The sequence below is a fragment of the Entelurus aequoreus genome, linkage group LG01 (genome assembly GCF_033978785.1).
Source record: "Entelurus aequoreus isolate RoL-2023_Sb linkage group LG01, RoL_Eaeq_v1.1, whole genome shotgun sequence".
Taxonomy (NCBI): Eukaryota; Metazoa; Chordata; class Actinopteri; order Syngnathiformes; family Syngnathidae; genus Entelurus; species Entelurus aequoreus.
In genome coordinates, this window is record NC_084731.1 from 31,394,547 (window position 1) to 31,411,011 (window position 16,465).

Below are 16,465 nucleotides of genomic sequence, written 5' to 3' on the forward strand. Positions count from 1 at the left end.
TATCGGTAACCAAACACTTTGAAATTGAATGAAATCACACTGAAGGCGTGTTGGCGTCATTAGCGTCGCTACCGTTACGTCCTGGTGAGTCAGCTAAATAGCCGCTAAATGCTTGTTATGTACAACCCGTATCAAGGCATGCTTAAAATAGTTTGCAACACTAAAGCTAGCTAGCATCAAAGCTAATCGATCATCGACGCCATGTTGGTCTCAAACTAATGGAAATGATACCGGTTTTAAGAATTGATGTGATAAATAAATCAGTAGATATTCAGCTTGTCACGATTTGTTAACTAATGTTGTTTTAGTGCACTCTTTGCTATACCTGTATATGTAGCACATTGGAGTTGAAGGTGCAGTCGAGGGGCCACTTGCCGCCTGTGACCAATAAATTAGTAATTGACCAATACCGAGGGCAAAAATTGGTTGTCCAAGAGGAACTTTAAAAGGCTTTAATCATGGGTATCCCAGCACCATATAAATGTTAGTACTTTGAGCAACACAATGGGAATTTCCAGAATAACAGAAGCTTTAATTGAACTACAACTATCTATAACTCCATCCATCCATCTTCTTCTGCTTATCCGAGGTCGGGTCGCGGGGGCAGCAGCCTAAGCAGGGAAGCCCAGACTTCCCTCTCCGCAGCCACTTCGTCCAGCTCTTCCCGGGGGATCCAGAGGCGTTCCCAGGCCAGCCGGGAGACATAGTCTTCCCAACGTGTCCTGGGTCTTCCCCGTGGCCTCCTGCCGGTCGAACGTGCCCTAAACACCTCCCTAGGGAGGCGTTCGAGTGGCATCCTGACCAGATGCCCGAACCACCTCATCTGACTTCTCTCGATGTGGAGGAGCAGCGGCTTTACTTTGAGCTCCCCCCGGATGGCAGGGATTCTCACCCTATCTCTAAGGGAGAGCCCCGCCAGCCGGCGGAGGAAACTCATTTCGGCCGCTTGTACCCGTGATCTTGTCCTTTCGGTCATGACCCAAAGCTCATGACCATAGGTGAGGATGGGAACGTAGATCGACCGGTAAATTGAGAGCTTTGCCTTCCGGCTCAGCTCCTTCTTCACCACAATAACTCTATAACTCATCTTTGTTAATCAGCATGATTTTGTAACAGTCCACTTTTTAATGAATATCCTGAAGTTTAGCACATTAAACAATTGTAACTTCATTAAAACCTAAATACAAAAAAAACTATTATTTGTACATGTTTGCCACGAGTGTTTTGAAAAGCACCAACTCGCCCTTTAAATAAAAGAAAGCAAATGTGAGCAAAACCTGAAAGAGTTAAGCTTTTTAAAAAAAGGCAGCAATCATAAATGAAGCTTTCAGCACATGCACAATGTTGACATTTATAGTTATATTTAGATAAAGACGGGGGAAAAAACGCTACTCGTAATTGGCGCGCGCAACAGCAACAAACATTGTAGATGCAAAGTTAAATCATGAAATGCAACATTACCCGAGCAAAAATGATGCATATTTATCTGGTAGAGTCTTGATAATAATTTCCTTGACCTAGCCACACACAAAGAAGTTGTAGACCTTCATGCTTTTCCAATTCTCCATCTGTTTTGTTGTGTAGAATGGTGTCTCATAGTTTGATATTTCTGGGAACGTGACCGACATATAATCCTTGATATCACTCAACAAATCATTTTTTTTAATAAGTATAGGGATTTATTCCATTGCATCGTTGTATTTTTTGCTTGTATCTGCTTTTTGCAGGAAGATTTAAACCTTTTTTGTACTCAGATAGTTTGCGCGCTGCTTGCTGTACAACAGCCATTTTTGCTTGGTCGACCACCACAGGTTTTCACTTCCGGGTAGAAGTCACGTGTCGGAATACAAGCAATTGGAAAAAATGTTGATGCATCTTAACATGTTAATTTGGCACAATTATTGTGGTAGACTGAGGATGGAATTTGTGACTTTGAGCATTGAGATAATCCTCCAAAATCCTCTTCTTTTTTAAGAACGAACTGGCTGAGGCTGTAGGGGATTTCAGATGATGGAGGACAAGTTGGAGGTAAGCGGATGTACATCACTGCAACAACAAGCAGGTAGGCTGCCGCTACAGCAACACACACAAGCACACAGACACACAGTTGCATGAACATTCTTCCCTAGGATTTCCCAAACCTTCACAGATCAAGACCCAAATTAGGAATTAATGTTGACAAAACATACACAAATACCTAATTTATTTACATATACTCTGCATAAACAAATAAATGATGCAGAATATGAATTTACTACAACCCACGTACAAAAAGAATCTGCTTGATATTCAGTCAAGTTAACCTGCAACCCCGACCCTAAGTTTTTAATGTATTTGTTGAACCATTAGGAAGGTTGCCATACAGATGACAACATTGTCAATGCAATCCCTGTTCACAGAGAGTTAAAAAGAAAAAGAGCTTAACATTCTTTCCAGACCACTAGTTGGCGATGACACATTGTAAACATATGTAAAACAACATGTGCGTTTGTCGCTCTATTTGGAGTTCAGAACATTTTTGTATAAAAAGTCCCTAAAGAACACCTGGGTAACAGAACCACCTTGGTATGTTTTCTTTTATAGTTTCTGTTTATAGAAATGTTTCAGTTATTTGTTGCTTTTAAACAGAAAAAAAAAATGGCTGCATACATTTCAACATATATATTGACTTAACACGCTATGTATACAGAGTTTAAATGTCTTGCTGCGTTCCACTTCTCCTGACTAAGGCTGCAGCTAACGATTATTTTTCTATCGATTAATCTATAGATTATTTTTTCGACTAATCGGTTAATCTATAGATTATTTTTTCGATTAATCTATAGATTATTTTTCCTTTTACCGATTATTTTTTTATTCAAAATGAAGATGACAAAATAAATGTAGGCCAGTTTTTTCAAAAGGCATGGCTTTTATTTACAAAAAAAAGAAGTATGGCCACTCAGTCAACATTGACAACAACATGACTAAATATTCTGTAACAATGTAAACATTTAAAACTTTTAACATTTAACAAAATTAAAAGTAGCTTATTTGCTTTTTAATGTGCAAATATAAAAGTCAACATCCAGTGCAAATCTTAATATTCTGCAATAGTATAAGCATTTCAAAAGTAAAAGTATTGCTTATTTTGCTTTAAAATGTGCAAAAATAAAGATAAACATCCAATACAAAAAAGTGCAAAACAAAATATTCTGTAACAACAGTGTAAACATTTCAACAAAAGTGAAAGTATTGCTTATTTGCTAAAATGTGCAAAAATAAAGATAAACATCCAATACAAAAAAGTGCCAATCTAAATATTCTGGAGCACTGTAAACATTAAGTATTGCTTTTAAAATGTGCAAAATAAACATCCAGTTCAACACAGTACACAATAACCAATTCTACTCATTCCAGTGAGTGTCTAACAGTTGTAATGAAGAAAGGTTAGCATGTATACATGCTCTGGTTCTTTTCTTGTTTACAATATTCCCAGCAGCTGAAAATAGGCGCTCAGAAGGGGTCGATGTGGCTGGAACTGAGAGGTAATTAGCCTTCACCTCAAGCCAGGACTGCGAGTGAGCTGAGCTGCAGTTTATATTCCTAGAAGGTCAACGGGCTCATAGTGATGTTACTAGTAGTTGACTGGGAGGTGTTTATTATCATTTGGGGAGAGTCCGCTGCCTGATGCTCACCTGCTAAACACCTATCTGCTCGACGCTGAAGCGCTGACTACCTGCGCTCTGAATACGCACTGCTGATTGGCTGGTAACGTTTTGAATACGCACTGCTGATTGGCTGATAATGCTTTGTGTGTACCAATCAGATGGTTGTGTGGGTGGGACAATGCTGCGTGCTGAGACAGAGGCAGTAGGAGCAAAGCAGCTTGTTAAGACTTTAGCTTTAGCTCAGAAACTCGTTCGGTACACCCCCGTACCGAACCGAAAGCCCCGTACCGAAACGGTTCAATACAAAACACGTACCGTTACACCCCTAGCAGATACAAATGACACATTCATGTTTTTGTGTAATGATGACAACGTATACTCGCGCGGACGATTGACTAGTTGATGGTTGATGGTTTTCTTTTCAAATGTTCGTTCATAGCCGTTGTACTGCTATGATAGGCCATTTCCGCTCGACACAGTGTGCATACAACAACATTATTAGGCCATGTATTGAAATACTCTCACACTTTTGACGACTTTTGGCGTGCTTTTTCTCCCTCGCTCGCACCGCTCGCATCGTCTGCTTTGATCGTCTGCTTTGCGCTTCGCCATGACGGTAGTGTGACGTAAATATGCGACACGTCTACGCACAAAAACGGCGTCGACGTATTTACGTAACCGATGACGTCGACTATGTCGACGCGTCGTTTCAGCCTTACAGTCAGCCAACCACCAGTGGGGGAATGAAAGACAGTGGACTCAGGTGAGAGTGAATAAGAGTGAGTTAGACGTTGGGAACAGAGGGTCACCATAGATTGGCTCGTCGCTAGTAGATCCCAAAAATATTAAGAAAAAAAATTTCATCTTTTCACAACAGGCACGCATTTTAACCCCGGAACACGCCCGCTCTTCTCTTGGCACCCTCCCGCTCGTTCCCCGAAAGCCAGAAATGCCCACCGAGGAACCAACGCTCACCCGGCAAAGCTGCGTTGCGCAATGTGCAGATCCAAACAACTTACAGAGTTGCGGCAACACATTAAGCACTTAATGTGCTTAAACACTTCCCTTCTTTCCTCAACCGCCGTTGTTGGCACGCAACGTGAAGCAAGCTATCCAAATAGAGGTGTAGTTGCATACAAAGCTTGCAAAGCCCCAACAAACAGCCACAAAAGCAGTGGTGCCCAAAGTACCAACAACTATTAAGATCAAGGGTGCATTGAGGGACCCCGTAATCCACCTCTCAAAATAATGGACACAATAAGAGACATGTCCTATAAGTAATGTGAGCAGTACACTGTGTTCCTTGTAGCATGAGTCTTTTGTGCGTAATGTCATTTTTTCACTTGTTTGCAATTTATAAACACTCTCCTATGGCATATTTATTATTAGTTAGCCCTTTGTCTTTTGTAAATTAAATATTTTACTTTTGAATTATTTTTATTTTAAGTTTCATTTTAAGATAAAAGCCAAGTTCTCATTTGTTTGAAATACAAAGTGCAATAAAAAAACATGTTTTACATAAAATAATGAATAATTGTGATTAGTAATCGTGATTCAATATTGATAAAACATAATCTTGCAGTCCAAGTATGTGCTATACAAAAGTGAAACTTAAACTTAACTTTATCCGACTCTGCCACAGATTGCCGCATACTTTCCCCTTTTCATCTATCACCTCATTCTTCTTCCACGCTGGCGCTGTGTGTGAATCGAGTGATAGTGATGAAGTGTGCAATGAAGCATTTTGCGCTTTTGTAGTTATTCCTAGACATTCTTAATTTGATTAAAACAACCTTATCAAAATGTATTTAATAAATACAATATTTAAATAAGATACAAAAATCTTAAATTATAAAAGCACTGGTAAACAATTCAAATGTGTCATTTAAATGATGCGATTGCACTTCCAAGAGTAGCTGAGAAATTGTAAACTTGACCACGTAGACCAGAGGTGTCAAACCTATTTTCATCGTTGGCCACATCACAGTCTTGGAAGCCCTCAGAGGGATGCTTCACGATTTTAATGAGTTCCTCCAGGACTGTGCGATGTTGCGATCATGCCAATTCACGCAAATTCAATTATGCACGGCCACGCTCAATTTTGCCCAATCTCTGCAATTTTCACGCATATTTTGGCCAATCATCGATATTTTTGCCAGAATTTTGGAAATTTCCCCAGCAGCACTCAAACGCATTGAAACTGCCTAACCAATTAAGCAGATAATTTAGTTTGGCTAGTCTAGACTCTAATTTGAGAAGGTTTTCAATGGCATTTTAGCTTGGAATAGCTTGTATCAAATAATATTGAGTTAAGAACTGCATTTGCAAGCATTGCATTCAAAAAAAAAATCATAATTTAAATATGTTAATCAAGAAAGATAAAATGCCTTATTGACACACATTATTTCTAAGCTTTCACAAGCCACATCTCAGCATCAAGGGTTGGAATTGGGGGTTAAATAACCAAAATGATTCCCGGGCGCGTCCACCGCTGCTGCTCACTGCTCCCCTCACCTCCCAGGGGGTGAGGATGATGGGTCAAATGCAGAGGATAATCTCACCACACCTAGTGAGTGTGACAATCATTGGTACTTTAACTTAACTTTAAATTAAATGATGTGGGTAGATATGACATGCTGCCATGTAAATAAGATAAGGCTGTTAAGTTTGTTCACAAAAAAAATAAAAAATACCGGTACAGTATAACCCTGTTCTGTAATCCACTGAGCAACAACGATCCGTTTTCACCCCCCAGTTTGTGTAACTCTGAAAATATACCAAAATAAAATGTCCACTGCAGTGGACACTGGTTCTCAGTTGGATATGAAAGGAAGGGTTATGAAAGGCGCACCACCCATATAATGCCAGGTGAAACAATCTGCCCGCTGAATATTTAATCTGGGTTTTACAAGGAGATACTGCAACCCGGTTCAGTATTAACTTTGAAAGTTTTCAAGGGTCTGCAGAGTAAAACATCAACATTCTCAGCACACATGCAAATCTCCACGAGTTTTAGGGCTCATGATCCCCTCATAAAAGCGGACTGGGAACACCGAGAACAACCCTCAGAATTGCAATGAAGCCTTGGCGGCCCTCTGGATTTAATAAAGGAGTAATCCCCACGGGCTCTAGAAGGACTCAAAACAATGCTCCAGATTACCCACTTTATGGTACAAGAGAGGACGAGTGAAGATGTCAAAAGTTAACGTCTAGACGACAATCCTGTGTCTTTCATCCTGTCTCGCATGGACAAGCTTGTCAAGCTGACAACAGCCAAAGTTGATTGTATGAAAACAGCATCCTAACTGAACCATTATCTTTCTTACTTCTACAAAGAAGAAGAACCACCAGTCGTAAATGAAGACATGTTGGATTGCAGCTCATCTATTCTGAAGGAATAGATGAGGAAAGGCCAGCTCCTAATGAGCACATACTGTAAAGAAATAAAAAACACCCAGCATTGTTCTGCTTTGACGCCAAGTCGCCTTTCAGACGTCGTTAGCTTGTCATCTGCATCTGCAGCGCAGACCCAAGCAGTGTGAGGTCAGCGTGCGTGAACATTAAACACGCTCAATGACGCTCTGTAAAGGTGCCAGATCAGCCTCCTCGTCTCACGGTCCAGTCGGTGGACATTCACGAGGAAACACTGACGGAGGAATTCGGAGGAGCCAATTGAAACGTTACAAACTGATGATGTTCAGTTGTCTTCATCGTGCAGCAGGATGATTTTTACAGATTTAAAGCTGATTTAAAGATATTTTGGGTTGTTAAATCAAAATATAACATGAGAACTGTTCCTGGAATGTGATGACAGCAAGGCTTAGGCCTGTAACAAATTTTGATGGACAATATATTGTCCTACAAATTATTGCAGATAAACGATAGCGTTATTTTGAGACAAAATTAAGCACTAATGTCCACATAATAATTCTTAATGCAAGCAAATTGTTCAAATGCAATAAACTTTAATTTTTAATTAGTATTGTAATGACGAGTTATGTGAGGTGTTTGTGTTAGGATGTCTGACAGTTTGGGTGGCCGTGGATGCATGAGGGACGCTTGGAAGAGAGAGTCGCGTGAGTGAAGAGAGGGAGCAATTTATCGATGCGGGCAAACTTATTGAGTTCATTTTCATTTAGCTTTTGTTTTATTAACATATTAAATATCATCCCAGACCCAGTAATAGAATTGTAAGTCCTGTGTCGCGTTTCATATATAATATTTCCATTAGTAAATTTCAATAAGTATATTGTGTATAGCGTGTGCCGATTTTGATAGTGTGGTTCCGGGCCAAATCCCTTACTGCAGAAAATCTGAATATTTACCCGCCTTTTCTTTTCTCCTTATTAATGGTGAATTGCAACCACTCGACTGAGCCTTGTCGCCAACATTTGAACAAGTTACAGCAAGCCGAGTGCATGAAAATGATAAAATATCTGCCCTTTTCCCCCTAGTTCTCGGATATACAACAGTCAAGAATGTGTTGCTTTTATGAAGTATTCATATTTTTGTTGCCTTTTTATTTCAGGGTATTTTAAATACATGGGAAACATTGTTCCATCCATCCATTTTCTACCACTTGTCCCTTTTTGGGGTCGCTGTTGTTCAATATTTTTAATGCACAATTACAAAAATAACATAATAAAAAAACAACTGTCTTTTGCCACAGCAAGACAATGGCATGACGATTTGGTGTAATGTTTACACTTGTAGCATTTACTGATGCAACCGTGACAGAAGATCAAACCTGCGCCCTTGCTGAGCTTTCATTAGTATTGTAATACCATGAGTTATGTGTGGTGATCGTGTTGGGATGTCTGACAGTGTGGGTGGCTGTGAATGCATCAGGGATGGTTTGGAGAGAGGGAGCAGCGAGCTGTGGAGCGGAGCAAGCTATCCCGAAGAATATGTGAATTCTGATTATTTATTCACTCATTGGTGACAGAGCAGGAAAGAATTGGGGATACAATAATGTGTGTGAAATAACAAATATGGTATGTAAAGTGCACTGTCATTCATTTATCAATTGACATTTCACAAACTATTTTTGATTCTCACGCTCATACGGGACAAAGCGTTTTCCTTTTAGGCTTGATACAGGACGCATGCTTTGTTTCTATATACTGTGCAAGACGATTCTGATTTTCAAGGAATGCCTGGCAACCCTACTCCTCAACCATCATTCAATTAGATCAGATTAGTTGGAACCTTATTGGGCAAGTGCCCTCTGGAAAATTTAAGGATTTATTTCCAGTTAGTTGATCCCGTTTTGCTACGTAGCCAAAATATTGAGGGTGAAACAGTAAGTAGGCCTGGGCGATAAATCGATTTTATTGATGAATTCAAGTTTTTTTTTAAATTTAGAAAATAAAAAATGAATGTTTTTCTCCTCCTGCTCCTGCATACTGCCGTACGTGTTGCCCCCAGGAGCTTCCGTAGCTTTCGCCCTTATTGTCGTTTGCTCAGCAGCGATTCACACACACAGCTATAACATGGCTTCTGCTAACGCAAACAAGAGCAAAAAAGAAAAGAAAAGTGTCGTCACTGGTTTGGATTTGTGACAACAGGCGGGCAAGAAGTGACAGCAAGCTGCAAAGTTTATTTTAAAAAAGACAGAGTCACTCCAAACTTATTACTGCATCTTAAAAAGAGGCACCCAGGCAAGTGAGGGAAATGCAACAAGAAGACAAACAAAACCGCAAAACTAACAAACTCCCGCTAAAAAGAAGCTTATTGTGGGGAAATCATTTACTTACTCAGATTATGTTTTTTTTTCTACATTTAAAACACTATCCTGCGGTCTACAAAAATTTTGAGTACTTATGTAGATCCCAAATACACAAAAACGTATACCAATAGGTAAGAAAAGTTGGTCTCCTCTGCATGTCGCTAAAGATGTCGTGCCCAAAAAGTGGAAATGCATGTGTTTATTTATTTTTTGACGTAGCTCAGTCATTAGGCGGCAGATACAGAAAGCAGCAAAAATAATGGACCGGAAAAAACGCCTAAAAGGCATGGCTTCATTTTACAAAAAAATACAACGAGGAAACGGTGGTTTGGTAAGAGAGACACTCTGCCCCTCCTATCTGATCTTGCTCAAACCTATCTGTGTCCAAGCTAGTTCCACGCCAAGTGAACGTGTTTTTTCCACCGCTGGCGACACGATTAGCGAAGAGCGGGTCAGACTTGATCCTGAAAAAGCAGACATGCTAATTTTTTGGAAGAATAATTGTTGATTGATGACTGTGGCGTTCTTAGTGTCATAGTGTGTGTATTTAGTATGTTCCAATAGCAGCAGAGGTGCACTTTTTGGAGAGCTGTATTATTTTCAGTTTTGTGCCCAAGGGACTGATTTTATTTAACACTATATTATTATTTATACACCTATAGTAATCACAGAGACAGGTTGTTTTTGTGTTACTGTATATATTTGTTTTTCTGAAAAATCCCACTTAATATTCTTTGGGTCACAACAGTCAATATTTATTTATTTATTTTATTTTATTTTTTTCTCATAAAATAAAAGTGAGCTTTTGTTAAACCAAATATTGTGTGTTTTTTTCTATATACAACAACCTATCTGGATTCGATAAGAGAATCGATAAGGAATCGGTTCGTTAAGGGGATTCGATAATGGGCTCGAACTCGATAATTTCTTATCAAACATCATCCCTAATGTACAATGCTACATTTTTATTTACAGAAGTTTTGTTTCTTTTAAACAGAAGATTCAAGTTTGAGCTTTATTGATCTCAATATTGAATCAGTGTATTTATTTGCATGTAAAGTGCAATGTTTCATTTTTGTTTACAGAAGTATTTTATTTAAGTCAGAAATTTGGCCTTCCAGAGCAGGATTATAAATTAGTGTTTTGTCAATTAGTCAATACAAAGTGCAGTTTATTTGAACTTTATAACATTTACATTATGCTAAAAGTAAAATGCAGTGTATGTTCATGCCATGTATTCCTGTAATTTGTGGCATTGTTTGTCTCCTTTCATTCTACTAGTTGTTGATTAAATCAATGCAAAACTTATTTAAAATTATCTGTCATTTGTATGTATTGGTTTCTTTAGGAATTAGGGAAACGATTCGAAAAAAATCATACATTGAATAATTTCTAATGACATGTGTTTAGCTTTGTGCACTCATTATTTGTACCTTTTTGAACACTATCCTGGTTATTGTCTGAACGCTGCATTTTGCCAAACTTCTGAGTGTAAAAGCAATTATGCACTCAAAAACATAAGTTAGGGAAAGATGCCCAATTATAATTTTTTTTTTTTTATCCAAATTTTTAATGCAGTTGCTAACATTATAAAATAAAAGTGACTTTAATTTGTGTCTCATGTGAATGCAATGCAGCTGTTAAGTGACCAGCTTGCACACAAAACACAATGTTCACTCAACTCAACTCGTGTAGATCTCACTCCTGCCGCATTTATGGCAATTTCCAGCATTTTGTGTGACCGGAGTCAAAATTTTCTTAACCAAATTATTAAGGGATTAAGAAGGAAGAAGGCAAAATTTTGACTATGGCGGTTTGTGTGGCACTTGGAATCGTTGGACAATGATGTGCGTTCCAAAACTTTTTGTTGTTGCCATGTTATTTGTTTTATGCTCCTTTGTCAATCATTTCTTTTTGTACCTGTCTATTTGGCAAATAATTGTGACGATTTGCACCCTTTCAATGACGTATAAGTTGGATGAAAGACCTTACATGAGAGGCAAGTTTGAAATCTGTGCCTGTCAATTAAATTGAGCCATGTTAGTTTTATTTCCATAGCAGAGATTCACAACAGAATATATATCAAGGCATGTCACACATGCTCCTCATACAATTTAAAGCACACCAGCTGTACACCACATGGGTGAGCACTTTGGCGAAAAAGTTCCTCTAATCTAATCAAATTGATCAAATCAGCAGATAAAATGCACGGCCAGTGTTATCAGCACAACCTTGACACACTTAAATACTCACCGCATGTTAGCCAATTAGCTTTTCCATTCACAAGTCTATTGAATTCCTCACAAAAATAAACACTTCAAGCAAGGAATAGTCTTTAACAAACACAAACACACAGAAATACATATAGTATGGAATATGTGTTAAAAACAATTTTATCATTGTTACGGAAACTATGATAAGCTTTGGAGCGAATATTGCATTTTATATTAGGTGCATAATGGATAATAAATATGAAATTACTTTATTTGAAGTGAAACTACAATTTAGCGTTATGCTATACTCAAACTATACTTTGCATATAGACTTGTTTATAAAATCAAAGTTTGTGTCTTTAGTGGACAAATATTTGTAAAATGATGATACAATAATTAAAATATTTGTGATTGCGTCTGGAAAAAAAATCCTTAGTGTATTCTTTAATATACAGCTGTGTATATAATACTCGGCAATTCATTATTTTCTTCATAATTATGTTTTTGTATGTTTTGCTTGGATCATCAATAGAAAAAAAGAAATTGAGAAAGAAAAACACCAAGTGCTTCGACGCAAGCCTCTCCGCACAAGCAGCGGCACTTGCAAAGATCACACACTGTGCGAGTGTGCGTGCATGTTCATGATCGTCCATCATCATTGTGAACGGCAAAAATATTTCTTGAGTTAAAATGCATGTGTAATTAATTCTGTGAATATATTTTTGATGAGTAATAATTCTGTGAATATATTTTTGATGAGTAATACTTTATGATTCCAAACAGCAGGAATGCTTTGCATTATTATTTTTTCGGATAGTAAAATGTCTGATTTAAACTTAATAGGCTATGTGGATTAAGAGATATTTAACTTTTTTGTTTAAATTTTTTTCGCTGCATTCAGGAATGAATTTATTGGGAATATTTACTGTAGTAATAACACAAGGCTGTAGACAAAGACTTTATAGTGAAGTTCAAATACATAGTGTTGCAGCATGTGTAATAAAGTCAGTGTGGATTGTTAAAATTTCCACACACACAATGAAGTAGGTTATTTTGTAAGATAATAAGATCGTAGCATGGCCGCACTAAACTGTCTCGTTTTTCCCAACTTTTCACTGAGCGGATCCATCAAACATGTGGTACCGCACCTCGCTTCCCCAACAAGACCGGGATGGAGGAGCCTCGAGTGTTTTACTGCAACACTTTGGCGTAAAAAGAGCTGGAAATGATCCGACAGCGTATGCAGCTGCTGCGCCTCTAATTTCGCAAGCTGCACCACCATAAAGTTGTCGAAAGGCTACTATCAGAACAAGAAGAAGCCTTCAGAACGTCACACTCGGGCCCACGTTGATGTCGTAGGCCACGAACAAACAAATCCTTTCAGATCTCCTGGACAAACCTGGAGAGCAGGACCTCATCCGTGTGGGATCAGAATTTTTTATTGGTTACATGCTGCCAGCTTAGCGTGACCTCAATGAAAAAAGGTCAGCAGATGTGTCCACCTTACCTTTTGGTCCTAGCTCAGTTGTCTCTCTGCTTCTTGATGGTCTTTCTTCTCCGGTTTTGGTTATAGCGTCTTCTAACTGTTGCAACTTGTCTTCTACTGCTATGTTTTTTTTTTTTTATATCTTCTCCCACACTAGTGTTGTCACTCTGGTGTCCTTCCTCTCTCGTTGCCTTTGCTGGTGTGTCGCTGCTTCAACGCCGTGTCGCTTTTAATCTTTCTCCGGACCTCCTGGTATCCTCCCATTCTCACTTATCTCCACTCAGGCACTGATACCTTGCCCCATTGCTGATATGCACTTACTGGAAGATTTGGATTTGGGGGCGGGGGCAGAGCGGCACTCTAGGTCGGGGGATGGAAAAAGGTCAAATTATGCAGACGATGGACAGAAAAATGTGAAACAGGCCGACTTCTGAAGTGTTAGGTTCTGGTGGAAACAACGCTGGAAAGTCGTTTACATTTATATGACTTTATCTACTACTTTATATCTATCATTTACATCTACCATGACTTTCTGTGCACCCTTCACAAGACATAGCACACACCATTTATAGAGTACAATCTCAAAACATTGTAAAACGCTGGTCGACTCTGGGAATCATGCATATATGGATAATCTGTTCCAGGGTCAAACTGTGGCCACCATGAAAGTTTTTTGGCTTTGCAGGCAAAGTTTATTCAAATTTAAACATATACAAGTGTAAAAAGAATTGCAACAGTATTAATAGTATCATAGAGTCCTGTCTGTTTTAACCGGACCAAAAATGACAAGTAGGAAGGTACCCGAACACCCCGGATTTCCACTGGATGCGGAACAAGAGCGAAAAGGCACCCGCACGGCAGCTGACTCCTTTAGTTTTTATTCAAGTCAATGTGTCTGTTTCCACCGCCTGCAGAATGGCATCAGGATGGCTGTGATGTTCACACATCCTGTTCTATTTAGCTAAAATATGCTTGTGTTGGACAGGGAGTCATAAACAAATACTAAATAAATTATCCTGTTTATTTTCAAAATAAAACAGTTTGTCTTCAAGGCGGATCATATTTTACACTTTAAAACGTCCTAATGGGCAGGGACAGACCTGAAGTTAAGTTGTCAAAGGTAGAGATGTCCGATAATATCGGCCTGCGTTAAAATGTAATATCGGAAATTATCGGTATCGTTTTTTTTATTATCGGTATCGTTTTTTTTTTTTTTTTTTTTAAATTAAATCAACATAAAAAACACAAGATACACTTACAATTAGTGCACCAACCCAAAAAACCTCCCTCCCCCATTTACACTCATTCACACTCATTCACACAAAAGGGTTGTTTCTTTCTGTTTTTAATATTCTGGTTCCTACATTATATATCAATATATATCAATACAGTCTGCAAGGGATATAGTCCGTAAGCACACATGATTGTGCGTGCTGCTGGTCCACTAATAGTACTAACCTTTAACAGTTAATTTTACTAATTTTCATTCATTACTAGTTTCTATGTAACTGTTTTTATATTGTTGAACTTTCTTTTTTTTTTTTTTTTAATAATGTCCTGCCCAGCTTCTCGGGCAAATCATATAGCAGATGTAGATGCCCATATCGGCTGTTCAGATTTACTTTACAAAAGAGAAGTGTAGGATACTTCTCTTGTTGCCTTACTTGTATTTTGACTTTATTAAATGTATTTATATTATCATTTGGTGCAGCCGGGCCGGAGCAGGAGGGGATAGAAAGAGAGAAAAAGGAAGACAGAGGGGGGAATTGTGGGGACAAGAGGGGGATTAGACAGAGAGACAAAAACAACAACAGCAAACACAACAACAACAACAACAACAACAACAGAGCAACATCAGCAAATACGACATGTACAAATATGATGGTAAAAGTAATAGCAAATAAGCAGTTAGCGAAAATTTTAAAAAAAAATACAGAAATGACAATGAGCATTATTACACTAAAAATGGAGCAATATGAATACCAATAGAAATAGTGCTATTGATAATAAACAATACCAGTATTTTACCTTTATTATCAACAATACAATTGTTCAAATGCAACAATACATATACGTAATGATAACTTGAGATACGAAAGAATGCAGAAAAATGGAGGGGAAGAAAGAGAAGCAACCTTAACCTTGTAGATTGTTATAGTAACAATAGGTTAAGCTTTGTCAGTGTGCCATGTGTTATACCCAGTTTACCCTAGGGCAACAATGTTAATATATGTTTGATGAAACGTGATTATGTGCATGAGTGTATGTGTGCATATGTACTTGTATATGTACAGTATGTGTGTGTGCTTGTACAGTGAATGTATATGTACAGTATGTGTATATGTGTGTACAGCGAATGTATATGTACAGTATGTGTATACAGTATGTGTGTTTGAACAGTGAATGTATATGTACAGTATGTGTAAATGTGTGTTTGTACAGTGAATGTATATGTACAGTATATGTATGTGTGTGTTTGTACAGTGAATGTATGTGTAGTATGTGTATGTGTGTGTTTGTACAGTGAATGTACATGTACAGTATGTGTATATGTATGTTTTTACAGTGAATGTATATGTACAGTATGTGTATACAGTATGTTTGTATAATGAATGTGTGTGTGGATGTACGAACTTTGAGTGTGTAAATATGTACTGTATTTATTTGTATATGTATGTGGGAGCGTAGGTACCTTTGTATGTCTGTATGTATGTGTGTGAGTATATGTGAATTTGCATGTACAATACATTTGACTCCCAGTGTGTGCGGGAGCCAGAATACGGCCCCAGCCTCCCCGAGAACCCATCCCACAAACAGTAGGTGTGGTGCCCAGGGAACCAGGGGCCACCGCCCTCACGCAGCCAAGCCGGACAGCGACAGGAACCCCAGAGCTTGGCCCACCGTTCCGCCCACAAGGGCCAGCAGCAGGCCGCAGACAGACGCACCCGGCAGAGGACAAGGCACGAGAAAAACAGGGGGCAGCCAGACCCCAAGCCAGCGAGAGACCACACCCCACATGGACAGAAAGGCGGGACGCCCCGCCAGAGGGGCCCGGAGACCCCCCGCAACCGGACGGGAAGACCGCCCCCGCCCCACCGGCAACAGGGCCCCCACGAGCCCCCCCCCACCCCCGGAGAGCGCGGCGAGGCCAGCCCACGGCCACCCCACCTAAGCCGGCCGCCACAGGACCACCCAGCACAGGGCCACAGGAACCACCCACCCCACCCGCAGGGACCCCAACGATGGAGATGGAACAACCAGCAACCGCCCCGCCGAGTCCCCCCCTGAGGTAGGGGAATAAATAAATAAAATAAATAAATACATAATAATAATATTAATAAAATATATTTTAAAAAAAAAAGGAAAAGGAAAATAAATAAATAAATAA

General features: G+C 39.0%; 1 protein-coding gene across 1 annotated transcript in view; it reads right to left on the reverse strand.

The window, feature by feature from the left end:
• asip1 (agouti signaling protein 1) overlaps nt 1-13,380 on the reverse strand; it is a 48,998-nt gene extending 35,618 nt beyond the window's left edge. Inside the window, exon 1 of the mRNA XM_062064285.1 lies at nt 13,099-13,380. The gene's annotated coding sequence lies outside the window, so the exon portion shown is untranslated. The remainder of the gene's footprint in view (nt 1-13,098) is intronic.
• Between the last annotated feature and the right edge of the window lie 3,085 nt (nt 13,381-16,465).